The sequence below is a fragment of the Polyodon spathula genome, chromosome 1 (genome assembly GCF_017654505.1).
Source record: "Polyodon spathula isolate WHYD16114869_AA chromosome 1, ASM1765450v1, whole genome shotgun sequence".
In the NCBI taxonomy this organism is placed as follows: Eukaryota; Metazoa; Chordata; class Actinopteri; order Acipenseriformes; family Polyodontidae; genus Polyodon; species Polyodon spathula.
Genome location: NC_054534.1, coordinates 6,993,718 through 7,007,173, shown reverse-complemented (window position 1 = coordinate 7,007,173; position 13,456 = coordinate 6,993,718). Strand labels below are relative to the sequence as shown.

At 38.2% G+C, this 13,456-nt stretch overlaps 1 pseudogene; it reads left to right on the top strand.

The window, feature by feature from the left end:
* The first annotated feature begins 3,194 nt into the window (after positions 1-3,194).
* The window catches only part of LOC121318804, a 42,466-nt pseudogene continuing 32,204 nt past the window's right edge, over positions 3,195-13,456 (top strand).

Genomic DNA, 13,456 nt, shown 5'->3' with positions numbered 1-13,456 from the left:
CCTCTGCATCTGTTATTCCTGCCGCTGGCCAGCCTTGACCACAACACTACCTTCCCACAATCACCAACAGAGGAGTTTTTTAAATTACGTACAAAGGCAATAAGAAATTGTAGTAGAGCAATAAAACATGCATGTCACTGACTTTCATCCCTCACCGTGGCTGTAAACTCAAAAGGTGATCAATATGATCTATAGCCACAGTAGTAAGTTTGGCAGGTACCCCTAAAAACTTTTGACACTCTTCAGATCAGCTAAATGTTCTTTTCAAGTTTCATCCCCTTTGGATAAACTGTGGTTTAGACATATTAAAAAATGTAAACGTGACCTTCAGATGGTTGGACAAACAGACAGAGAGCCTTCATACACTCCCAGATTTGCTCTAAAGGAAGTTCTTAGCACGTGCCATGACAATTGGACAAGCGACTGTAGTAACATCATTATTAAATAATATACAGGAAGAGCTGCGTACAGACAAATACCTGTGATTATGACACATTTACTAACTTGTGCTGCTAATCTGAACTAAAGAAAGTCCAGAGGAAGTTTTTTGACAATTGGTGTGACATACTTTTTCAACGACAGGGGATACTAACTCTAAAGATATAAAACCAGCAATTAGAAAGTTACTTACTGGAAGGGCAATGTTAATTTGGAGTAGTTTCTTGCTATTTTTGTACCTTTAAAAAACAATTCTCTAATTATTTTACTTGGAGCTTGAAGAGTCCAGTATTAGCAAAAGATTGAACAATATACAGGCCGTTGCTTAAAAAGATCTGCTTGCAGAGAACTAGTGTTATAGTTCTCAGTGCTTTCTTTCACAAAAACAACTTTCCGTTCATCAAGTCTAACTACATCGCATTTCATCATGGGAAGGAACTGTAAATTAATGTGTTTGCATTTCTAACCGCAATACTAAGCCTTTCATACAGAAGATGGAAAAGCAAAACTAGCAGCGCACAATGCGGAAGGTTGAACAGAAAAAGAACAAGTTTTACAAGTCCTTTTTGTCCCAGTTTACTGGAATGTAAACAAACTTCTTTATCGATAGAAACATGTATTTATTTAATTACCCTGACCATAACAAAGCCTATATCATACGGTATGCTTGGACTTTTGATAACAAGTTATATTTTAACTAGTTTAAGTCCAAGGCCGCTCGTTACTTGCGATATTGTATTAATATAATCATAATCAAGCTGCATGCTTGATTATGCACAGCGTTTGTTCCCCGTTTAATTCAAGTGTATTTGTAACCATAGCCCGTAACCATTATAATATCATAGTAACAACATATAATAAAAACAGAAGGCTCATCTGAAATGTGTACTGTTGCTTTAATTTAATTTAATTTAAAATTAAATCGCAACGTTCTGAAACCCGACTGAAACTTTCCTTATCTTTCAAATCACCTGACCGGGGTGCGGAGATGGGATTGCGCTGTGGCAACAACAGAGCAGGTAAATGATACCAAGTTCAACGAAAATGGGTACATTAAAGTCAGCTTGAAATAAAATGTTATATAGTGTTAGGTTAGTGGTGCATAACAGACAATAAGGTCGGTACTGCTAGAGACAATTTAATTTTTTTTTTTTAAATACGTAGCCATACCGTCTGAGTGAATGTGCCAATGAATGAAAGACTGTGTCAGGAATTATATAGTTTTACTGTTCTGCGAAAAGTGTAAACATTCGCTATTTATTCTCAGTAGGCCTACTCACTAGCTTGACATGGCATCGACCGCGTGAATGTTATTCTTTCATCGGTGTACCTGTGGCCGGGGTGAGGAGAGAGGCAGCGATATTTTGATTACAGAAATATACAAACTATTACTACCGAAGGGACATCCTAACGCTTAATGTTCATGAATTAACCAAACCCCTAAACGTTGCAAATGGCAAAGTAAGCATTAACCAATGTTATCCTAAAAAAAAAAATTGGCGGTTTTCATTACCTTACTGTATGCATAAGTGAAAACAAATGCCTACGAACGTTCCGGATAACAAGATTAACACGCCCAATACTGTTCCAAAGTTGGTGTTCTCATTAACATAAGATAATAATCACATTAAGTCCTGTAGATGACCCACTTAATGTGAACTGCGCTATGCACGCCAAATTTACCAGTGAAAAAACACCAAGACTTAAAGTAATATTTAATGAATTTTGATGTGTGTGTATATAGTTTATTTTGATTGTACTGCTTTGCACTTACTTCAAAATGGGGCCCTGTCATCTTGTATTTAATTGAATCGTGTCTGCGCTGTAGAGTTTTGAGATCAGGACTGAGTTAAAGTTTGGGGAAAATAGCAAATAAAAGGACCTAGATGAGCCCCCCGACGGACTGAGCAGACACTTCTACTTACTAACAGCCTTTTTCCTGACAGCTTTATAAACTGCCGGGCCGATGTTGAGCACCAGACAGACGGCAGGGCTATCTAAATAAATTTAACACGCCCTACAACAGCCCTTTGTCTCGGAGTAAAGTGTAGCTCTAATCCGTTGAAACAGCAGTCGCCAAGGTGAAGTGAATTCAATTTCTATGTGCAAATCATTTGCGGACTGACTGATGTTCATTATCTCAGTGGCACAGGAATGCAGTGCAAATCAGACACTTCAATTCTAACTGCTTGCTGTCTGGGTTAACAGCCCGTGTGCATACATTGTGAAAGAATGACTGGAGAATAGGATGCTTGATGCTAGTGTTGCAGAATGTGCTTGTACAACAAATGTCTTAAATATTTACATGCTTAAAAGAAGTAAATGCTAAATTTATAGACTATTTTTTGTGTCCCCCCTTTTAAAGACATTCTACTTTCACCACCAGTGAATTATCAAGAAAAGTAAAACCATAAATAAATGTAAAAATAACAATAGAAATGTGAAATGTCCCCTTCTTGTACTGGAAAGACAGATCTTCAGCAGAAATATTTCTGATCTTTTGAAGAAATCTTGCAGTAGTGTGTTCAGTTATATTCCGGAAGCAAACTAAATCCGCTGCCAGATTCCGAAATTTAGTGCAACAGGTAGTGAGTCAATAAGACAAATGTTTGATTAAAAAAAAGTATGTATATTTACACAAGGCTTTCAGAAATGAGTTTTCACGGGGAACTAATTATTACGCAGCAATGGGTAAATTAACCGTTAAAACCCCCCCCCAAAAATACGGCCTTAATCGTTATTTGTCATCTTAGTTCACAGGAGTCATGTCTAACAAAGAGGTGAAGTCAACCTTGAAAAATGCCAGAGAGGCCATAAAGAACAAGGAATATAAGGAAGCCTTGAAGCATTGCAAAATAAGTGTATACATTATATAACGGATACAGTTTTCTGTCTGTAGAACAGCTTAAGCAAGTGTGATGGAACTTGGTATGAGCTTTTCAGGTCAGGTCACCATAGCATCTCATTCAAAACAAAGATGTTATGATTACATACCTTGCCCGCAACATGTTTTCCGTTCCATAGGACTGTAGAATGACTGGGGTGGTGCATCACATATTGAACAGTAGCATGTAATCTTTATTATTTAGGACTCTAGCAGGCGCTTTTATCCAAAGCGACCTAGAGACTAGGAGTGAACGATGAATCGACAACTGCTGCTGCAGAGTCACTTACAATAGGACCTCGGTTTTACATCTCATCCAAAGGATGGAGCACAAAGAGGTTAAAGTGACTTTCTCAGTGTCACACACAGTCAGTGGCTGGGATTGAACCTCTAACCTCCATGCAGTAACTCATAAAAGCTGTTTCATATGTTCTTGATTAACAGTAGAAAGGAGTGTCAGTGACAATGCTGAGGGTGATTTCTAGTCATTAACTGTTTGTCTGGCCGTCCAAGATAGACTGGTCACCACATTTGAAAATGTTCTCAACTCTAGCTGGCCTCGTCGCACAACAGCCTCCCAGTGTTTGCAAAACTGAAATATGAATCAGCTAGAAAGTATACTTCGGTTACCAGTGTTAAGTGCTGCTGCTTCTTAGTTCTTTAGCCATATTTGTACTTTATCTTCGCTTTTTAATTAATATCTTTCTTATTTGCAGCAGGAAATGAAATAAGACTTGTATTATGTACTGAGCACTGCACACTTGATTAGGCCCATTTAAGCTTTGTATCTCTGTGGTTTGTCTAATTATTATATACTCTACCCCGTGGAGGATGTATCCCTGGCAATGGGAATAAAGTGTAGGCAAATTAATGAAATATACATGGTAAAATTGTATGGTAGTCATTTTGGATATTTTAGATGAGATCTCATTTGAAATTGGCTTGATAGTAAAAAAAAAAAAATAGGTAACGTTGATTGTAATATGATGGTACATTACTTAAACACATTTTTTGAGTTATTTGATTATGAGGATTTTGTAAAGCTAATATGTGTGTTTAAATTTGGCCCAAATCAGACACTGCCAGTGATTTGAACGGTATAGATCAAGTGATCAACTCAGTCCTTCTGGCAATGAACTTCTTGGTGAAGTATTTCTTAATTTATTCCAGGCTGTTCTGAAGCTTGAGAAGAATAATTACAATGCCTGGGTGTTTATCGGAGTGGCTGTGTCTTGAGCTGGATCAGCCTGATCAGGCACAGACTGAATACAGGAAGGCTGTGGAGCTGGAGCCAGAGCAGCTGCTGGCATGGCAGGTGAGTGCACACGCACACGCACACGTACACACAGACATGCGCGTGTGCGCGCAGAACATTCACTCTTCAGATTAAAATGCTAAAAGGAATACCCAAACATCAAGCAGACCTTCAATTATATACTGTTGTGGAAGTAGGGGAGAGTTTAGTTGAGCTGTTGGTACTGCTGTACTACTTGGTAGCTCACAACAAGGATGGAATTGGCAAATACATGACACCTTCTGTCTTTCTAGCTGGATCTGCTAGATCTTTTAAGACATTTATTGGAATATTTTGGAGTACCAGCTGATCTGCTAGTTCCAATATGGGCAAATCAACTCTGTGGCCAAGCAAATACATGGCACCTTCTGTTTTGGTGAAAGTGAGCAAGCAAATAACATTTCACTCTATTAAGCTCTCAGGATATGAGTCATTCAAAACAAGCACCATGTTATGTAGTAAGTCTGTTTTCCACTCATCCACTCAACCTTCTTCAGGTGGATGTGTTTTTCCTGTTTCCTAGCAGCAGCAAAGGTTTGATAATAATGACTTTGTTTTTCATTTTTCCAAAACAAGATTGCTGTGCTATAAAACAGTTTACAGCTAATTTCATGCACAATAAATTGAAATTATATAATTGCATTTTCAGAATATAATTATGGGAGAGATGTGAAAAACAAACAGGTATTTTAAACCAGTGAATAAAGACATAGTCTAAATAACTTCTTACAAAGATCATTATTGTTCCTGAAGCTAGTGTTAAGATTAGTTCTGTTATAATCGTATGAAATATGTAGTCACAATTGTCTCATGTTTGCATACTCTGATATCATGGGGTAAGTACAGCATGAAAGAGGAAACCTTGGTCTCAGTTCAGATCCTTCTACATGGCACAAAGCTGCCTCAGCTCAACAGAGGAAGCTGGTAGTCAGTGAGGTGCGTACAGACAGTTTCCCAGGCCAAGCAGAGAGAATGGATGAGGTGGGAGAGTGTGGAACAACGCAAGATCGGCTGGCGAGATCTATGCACAGTGGAACAGAGCAGGATCAGTTTCTATATTGGGTCAACATATGATGTTCTCCCATCACCACAGAATCTTAATCTTTGTTCATCGCCAGGTAAATTTAAGACACATTTTGACAAGATGTAAGGTGGATCTTAGCCAAGGGTGGTTTAGTTGGTGTCATGACCAGGTGCTGTGATGTTTGGCCCTGGCATTGGAAGACAAGCACAGCATGACCAACAGCTTGCCACCAATGCCAGTGATGTATGACACACAAAGAACAACATTCCTCTGTCCAGGGGAGCAACCACCAAGAAAAGGTATTAAAAAACCAAAACTTGTCTAGGACAACTGGAAGCTGCTAGAGACTGGGAAATGCTGGCAGATGTTGGACAATGGCTTATTTTCCCACCTGAGATTGACACTAACCTTCGACCTGATCGTGTCTGGATCTGCACGCCTTGTTCACCTGGTAGGGTTAACAGTGCCTTGGGAGGATGCTGTGGATGAGGCATATGAAAGGAAGAAACTTCGGTATGCTCAACTGGCCGCTGAAGCGGAATAGCGAGGATGCACTAGGGAGGCAAAATAGGCTGATCCAAGGAGCCAGCATTACACTTCCGCCATTATCACCAGGCAGATGGATATCTACATCATCAGATGAAAAGAAGCACAGATGGATCACATTAATTTACAGTAAAAGAAGTTATGTCTTAGTTGGTGCTTATCTTGGCGAGAGCTGAGTCCAATATCGGCATGAAGTTTTAACACCTACTGAAGTGAAAATCTCATAGTTGCATTTGAGGCTGTATTCACAAAAACAAAACTGCTATTTACCTGTTACTGTGCTATGTATATGGTTTAAGAATCAATGCTTCCCTTAGGGTTTGACCAACCTGCATGAAAAAAACAACCTACCAGGATTCAAGGAAGAGCTGCCCGGTGTGTACCGGAAACTGTTGGACCTGTATGAACGGTGAGATCTCTAAATTAGCTTGTTTTAGTTATTTTCTGCAAAGCCAGCGTGTTATGGAAAATAATCGCTGTTCACCCTTGAGGTACTTGGTAATACAATGAAGGTTTGTCGCTTTGCTGGGGGTTCAATGTCTGAGAGCAAATGTGTTAGGAAATCGCTTTTAAATCTCGTAGTGAGCTGGAATGACTATACTACTATTGTACAAATAGGGTTCCTGCTAGTTTAGACACCTTAAGGAGCAAGCTGCTAGGAGTTGAATAAAACAACATTCTTTTTATTTATTTCAAATAGTATCTGCTGGAAAAACCATATGAGCTACAATCAGCTTGTTTACAAAGAAGAAAAGCAGGAGCGAGTTACAGTTACATAGCATTTACACATCATGTGTTATTGTGATCACTTCACATCACATACAATCACAAGGCTGGTTCAAATGCTCAAACAACAATCTCTTCCAATGAGAAAAGCCACACGGTGGAGCTGAGTTCTATGGGTAGTTTTAGTCCAATCTGAAGCCAACGCTTTCCTTCCAGTAGTACTTCTCACTGTTGGTATGTTGAAATATTTAGTATCACCAAAAGAAAGAATAAACACAATGAAATATCCCGGAACAGACCATTTATTTAGAGAGGCAGTTTATTATTCACCCCTTTTAAAAAGGATCTGGTTCCAGTGAAAACTCCTTCTATTCTCAGGTGACAAGTTTGACATGGTGTACAGAGAGCAATGATGTTCTGATGGAACACGCTGAACTATCACTCTGAAAATCCTGTTGAACATTGTATTGTGTTTGGTTTTGTATATCACCTCACCATGATCCAGAGTTGGAAACAGGATTTGTTTAGATAGTCAAAGTCTTGTATTAAAACTTAAACAATGGTGCTGACCGTACAATAATCCAAGTTTTGCTCCAATTTTGCTACATCCAACATTAATGGGTTTTTCAAATGTAAGACATGTAGCAATACTCCCCTCGGTATTTAAAGCTGTCAACTCACTCCAAGTGAATGCTATTGCAAGTGACAATATTAAACTGTGACCTGCTATTTTACACCCATTTATTGTCAGACCAGTTGTGAAGTTCAGTAAAGCACTCTGTAGGGTATTAACTAAATGATCAATATTGTCAGAGCTATAATAAAGCACAGTAACGTCTGTAAACATGTACAGAGCTTTGTTTTGCAAACACTGGGTATTTCATTAATACAAATAGAAAGTAAGAGGTCCTTATGGAACACCAAGAGATATTGGCAGATAATCAGATTTTATTCTTTGAAAGACAATGACTTGTGAAAGCACAAATTTAAACCACAACAATGCAGTGCCATTAATTACATGCTTGGAACTTGGAAAAATATTTTGTAAGCTTGCATAGCGTGGAAACAGATCTTAATTATAATTAATACAAATTAATCCAAATTATTACAAAAGCCGAATGTGACATTGTTCACTTTCGAAAGTTGTGCAATGTTATATGAATGGCTTGATGTGCAAATGCACAAAGGAAAAAACAAACTTATTGGGAACCTTGTAGCATGACTGCTTTAATGGTTTATGTGGTAGCACGTTGCATGTTAGCACAAAGCTTGATGCGCATGCTGATTCAAATCCAGCAGTGTGTGTGTGTCTATATATATATATATATATATATATATATATTACATTTAATTACTACCAGTGTTTTCTGAATCACTCCAAAAGATTGAAGATGCCTTACCATTTACGGTACTGAACTAAAATTTCAGAAGATAGTGCAGATCTACCATTAAATGGCACTAAAGAGCATGAAGCACTTCATATGACTGGGATCAGTGAACCAGTTGGTGAAGCAATGGTTCAAAGGGCTTCACCAACATGGTCTTTGACAGGTGTATTTACTCCATCAGCACCTATATCCAGGTAGGTAATCCATACCAGATGAAGATCGACAGCCTTGCATGTTAAAATAATTAAGCACAGTCCAACAGACAGTTTTCTTTTATATTTCAAAAAATGCAGAAATATTACTAAAGTATAAAAACTTCTAATTATATAATTAGAAAAGTGTTCCTTGGGTATTCATGTACATAGGCAGAAATTAAAACATGACAACCAAATAAAACATATGTTAATAAAATAAATCCATCACACTCACTCACACAGCTCCCAACCTCCTCCTCCCTCTGCCTCAGTACTAGGTGTATCAGTTAGTGAGTGTAATGAGAGAGGCATTTATCCCTGTGGTGTTCCAACTCTTGAGCAAACTGCTCAAGTACAATAATTACTCCATTCAAAACAGCAGACTTGTGAATTAATCTATATTATGCATATCATTGCCCATTTTTGTTTATTTTTCATTTCAAGCTACGTCCTGTAATTAGGTTATCCTAGTCGAGACTTTCTAACTCTGAGCTGAAAGTGTTATAAAATACATAAAAGCTACCGTATCTTGTAAAAGCGTAACGCTGGTAGTAACACACAATTGCATGATCCTTTTCTTGTGGGTGTGGTCTTACGTGGGTTTTTATTTTTTTTATGTGCTTTCAGTTCCGACAGGGAGAAGTGGTACGAGGTGTGCAGGAAACTGGTGGACATTTACCACCAGGAGAGGAGACACCTGGAGGTTAGTACTTTACATTTACCACCAGGAGAGCAGACACCTGGAGGTTAGTACTTTACATTTACCACCAGGAGAGCAGACACCTGGAGGTTAGTAATTTACTTTCTACCCACTTCTATTTCTGGAGTTTAATATTTCCATCTTCTGGAAGCCTTTGAAACCTGCAAGTGATTTTTCTCTTAAGAGTCACATGCTTCCTCTATGTGTAGCTGCATTTCAATATATGAATGTTTATAATGCATTGATTGCTATATTAGCTTTAGAAGCTTTATGTCCTTTTAAGCCATGGGACTGGTAAAGGTCCTTTGTTTTTATAGGTGGCAAGAAGCTGGTATAAACTGATCTCAGTAAAACAGGAAGACACAGGGAATGAGGAGCTTCAGCAGCTGTGGAAGCGGATGGTCCAGCTGCTGGCAGACAGCTAGGAGGATCAGGACAATGAGACACAGCAGCTTGTAAGTACCCTGCTGTCTACTGGAAGGACAGTAGGGGGTCTCTGAGTAGCGGAGAGCAGAATAAACTACAGTAGAACCTCAATTTCAAAATCCACACCAGGTTTTTCCAGTAAAAATGTATTAATCACTGGCTTTATTAATGTTTAATCAGAGAAGGAACAATATGCCCCCTGGGATGCTTTATTTTTGTTCACAATAAAAAAAAATGTATTTTTGTTGTTGTATTTATTAACGATCCTGTCTTTTTGTTTGTTTCAGTTGATCACAGCTTTTGAAAATGCCTTGAGTTCTGCAGACAAACTTCCAGGAGAAGACCATCAAAGGCTTTCCACCGAACACATTAAATGTTTATCAAAAGTAAGCTGACCTTTCTGCCTCCGTCATCCGGCTGTAGTAGGACCCACGCAGCATTCATTGTATGCTATGCATTGACATAACAATTCTGTACACACTGGCCCTCCTAAGAAAGGATCAGTAGAATCTGAAGATCTTTTGTGATTGCAGTATTAGATGAAGAAATGTTCTTAAGTGCATTTGCATAACAGACCCTACACTATGTGCCAATATACTGTAACAATGATCTGCAAGCTCTTGAGTGCAAAATAATTCAATTCAGAGTTTTTGAAAGCAATCGTGTCTGTTCTATTAGGCTATTGTACGTCATTAAAAGCAAGGACACTTGCTGTTGAGTTGCTTGAACAAATAATTGTTTATTAGTTTATACTGCTAAGTAAGCAGTAATCATTGATGTACTGTGACTTATTTTAACATGGTTTTTTTTTTCCCACACTCTACCATTTGATAAGAGCTGAGATTGATTTTGAAGGATTTCATTTTTTTTGTGGATTGTACAGTACACTTTTATTTAGTGCATTTTATGGTGTTTCAAGGGGCATTAAAGGGTACTGTACATAAGGACCTTTTTATTTTATTGTGTTTCATGTCCCCATGTGTTGCTACAACTGTTTATGCAAGGTGTGTGTTTTATTTTATTTAATTTTTTACATTTTTACCACTTTTTTAAACTTTTATATTGCATTCCCTTCCTCAAGATGACTTCCCATGTACCTGCATGGACCTCTCTGAACTACATTTCCCATCATCCTCCTGCTTACTGGTAAATCCATCTCAGTTACTTATGTGAGCAGGAGGATGATGGGAAGCTTTATGTTTCATTTACAGTAAGGTCTTCCACAGATGGATTTGTATGTGCTTAGGGAGTGTCGCATGCCTTACCATTTCCTTTGTTCCGCTAGCTGCCACATGAAGCGGTGAAGATGAAAGATGCTTGTGAATCAATGCTGTCTTTGTATCCTGCCTTAACGTTTCCTCTAGAGGTCGTCTGTATGCACTTTATACATAAAGGTAGGTTTTTTAATAAAGGGCGGCTTTATTTTTCCAGTATCGAGGCAGGTTGTCCTGACTATTTCACCAATAAATGGCCACACTTTATCCAATCTTATTCAGGGTTCTAACAGGCAAAATGTTAGCATCAAAGAAGCACCTTTTGTTTATTTTGACGTGTCCCACAGTCCTATGTATCCAATATTTGATGTTTCTAAAAGTAGCATGCAATATAAAACTAACAGTGTGTGTGTGTGTGTTTGTATCTGTCTGTCTATCTATCTATCTAGCTGTCTATCTATCTGTGTGTGTGTGTATATATATTTGTGCTGTTTTTATCATTTTTCTTCTAATAATAATTGTAACACTTCATGAATAGGGCTCAGTAGAAGAAGCTGGAAAGCATGTTCAGTGGCAGAGGGTTTCAGTGCAGTAGCTCTTAAGCTAGAAATATTTCTACAGCTTTACATACACTAAGTGAGATTGCAAATCATTATTTAGAAAGTGCTGTTCATCAGTATCTTGGCAACCTAGATGAGTTACTGTTTGAACAGTATCATGAAACAGCTGCAGAGACATTCATTTATTTTGTATAAATACAGTTTAGTCATCCTTTCATATACAAAATAGCTGGTGCTGTAGGATTGTTGTCCAATTTGTAAGCCAAGTGAAATTCATGCTCTCTCTTCCCTTGTGCCATCAGGAACCAATTAGTGTACATCGATCAAATGCACAATATTCAGGGATATTTGGCCTTTTTATGTTGATGGTGGGATGTAGGTTCTTTAACATTTATTCCTGTGTCACAACTGCCATGAAACCTTTGTTTTTATTAGTCTATTTGTGCCTAATGTTCAGGTTTAATTTACATTATGATAAATGGTTAATCTTGGGTTACCGGTACTAACACTTATGTTATGCAAACTGGCCTTATGTACAATGCTCTTACTCCTGCTGTCATAGAGAAAATACATGCATGTGTTTTATTACCTATTAGCACCAGCAATATTGTCACTGGTCCCCAATTTATTCTGCAGGAGATATATTTTTGTAGTTTTAATTGGAATATTCAGATATTTCAAAGACAACAAATTGGCCAGTGGTAATCCTGCTAATGCTGTTAAAAAAAGGTTTTTGAAACCTTCCATGTTAAAGGAATTTTTTGTAGGTTCGTACAGTAAAACCCAAAAGGTACCAAATGTAAATTGAACAAAATCTTCCATTTGGTCAGGTTGCTGCAGTGGAGAAGCCGTCCAGTATTTCTCGAAGCTGCTGGAGGTGGACTCCGTGAGCAGGCCGGACCACATCGGACTGGGGATCAAAGCCTTTTAGGACAAGAAATACCAAGAAGCTGCTGACAACCTTACTCAGGGTAATTAGCTGGAGCTGGTGGTTCTGAAGAAACGTGGGGTTTGAATAATGTCTCGCTTTCATCATGTCTCATGGGAAAATAAATGATTATACATAAATATCCAATTAGATTTATGAGCCAACCAAAATAACATGATATTAAGCAGGATTCCAAACACAGACACAGGGATGAGCAGGGTGAGGGTCTAAAACCAACAGCATTGTATAGTCTGCCATCTCTGATAAGCACTGACTAAGTTTAATAGTTCTGTCTGTGTGTTACCTGTGAAAAAGCGTGTACATGTTTCTTGTTCTTTTTTACCAGGACTTAAGCAAACATGTTCCAGTATACAAGCCTGGTATCACTTGGCACAGACACATCTGAAAATGCACAGCTATGAAGAGTGCATTGTTTCTTGTAAGAAAGGTAATGTATCTGTTTTACCAATTAATCTGTTCATTTTTCTGTAAAGCAATGGAGTAAAGTGTACTCTGCACATAGAACGAAACAAAAAGTTTGTTAGGCTAGAGTTGACCTCAATAGACTTTGAGATTACAGGTTTAGTTTAGAGATCCAGATTTTTAAGGCAGACAACATGGCTGAACTTAAAACATTTTAATTCTGCCAGTGTCTACTAGACAGTTGATGCTGTATAAAGTTGAACTGTATTTAGCACAAAGGCTGCAGGTTTATTTATTTTGAGTATTGACTTTGATCACTGTTTGTAAAGCCTCTGATGGGTCCTGAAGCTGCTGGTTCATTTAGGTCTTCACACATTGTCACAAGATTTGAGAGAATCAAGTTTTGGGGAGGGTCTTGCAATGTGATCCTATGAGTATAAACTAGATATTCCTAGGAATTCCTAGTCATGAAGTTGATTGAAATAAATATACTAGTTTCTCATCTCTGGTTTTTCCCCACAGCTCTGAAACTCAGTAAAGGAGCGGTCCAGTGGAGAAAGCTGCTTCTCAGATTGAAAACCAAAGCATTAGTGGGAAGCAGTGGAGCCAGTTCTGCCGAGGAGGCAATGAACACCCTTGATCAGGTAGAGTTTAGGATTCTCACATGTCCTGGAAATCCATAACCTCTGAAATAGGAAGCTGGTACGAGTC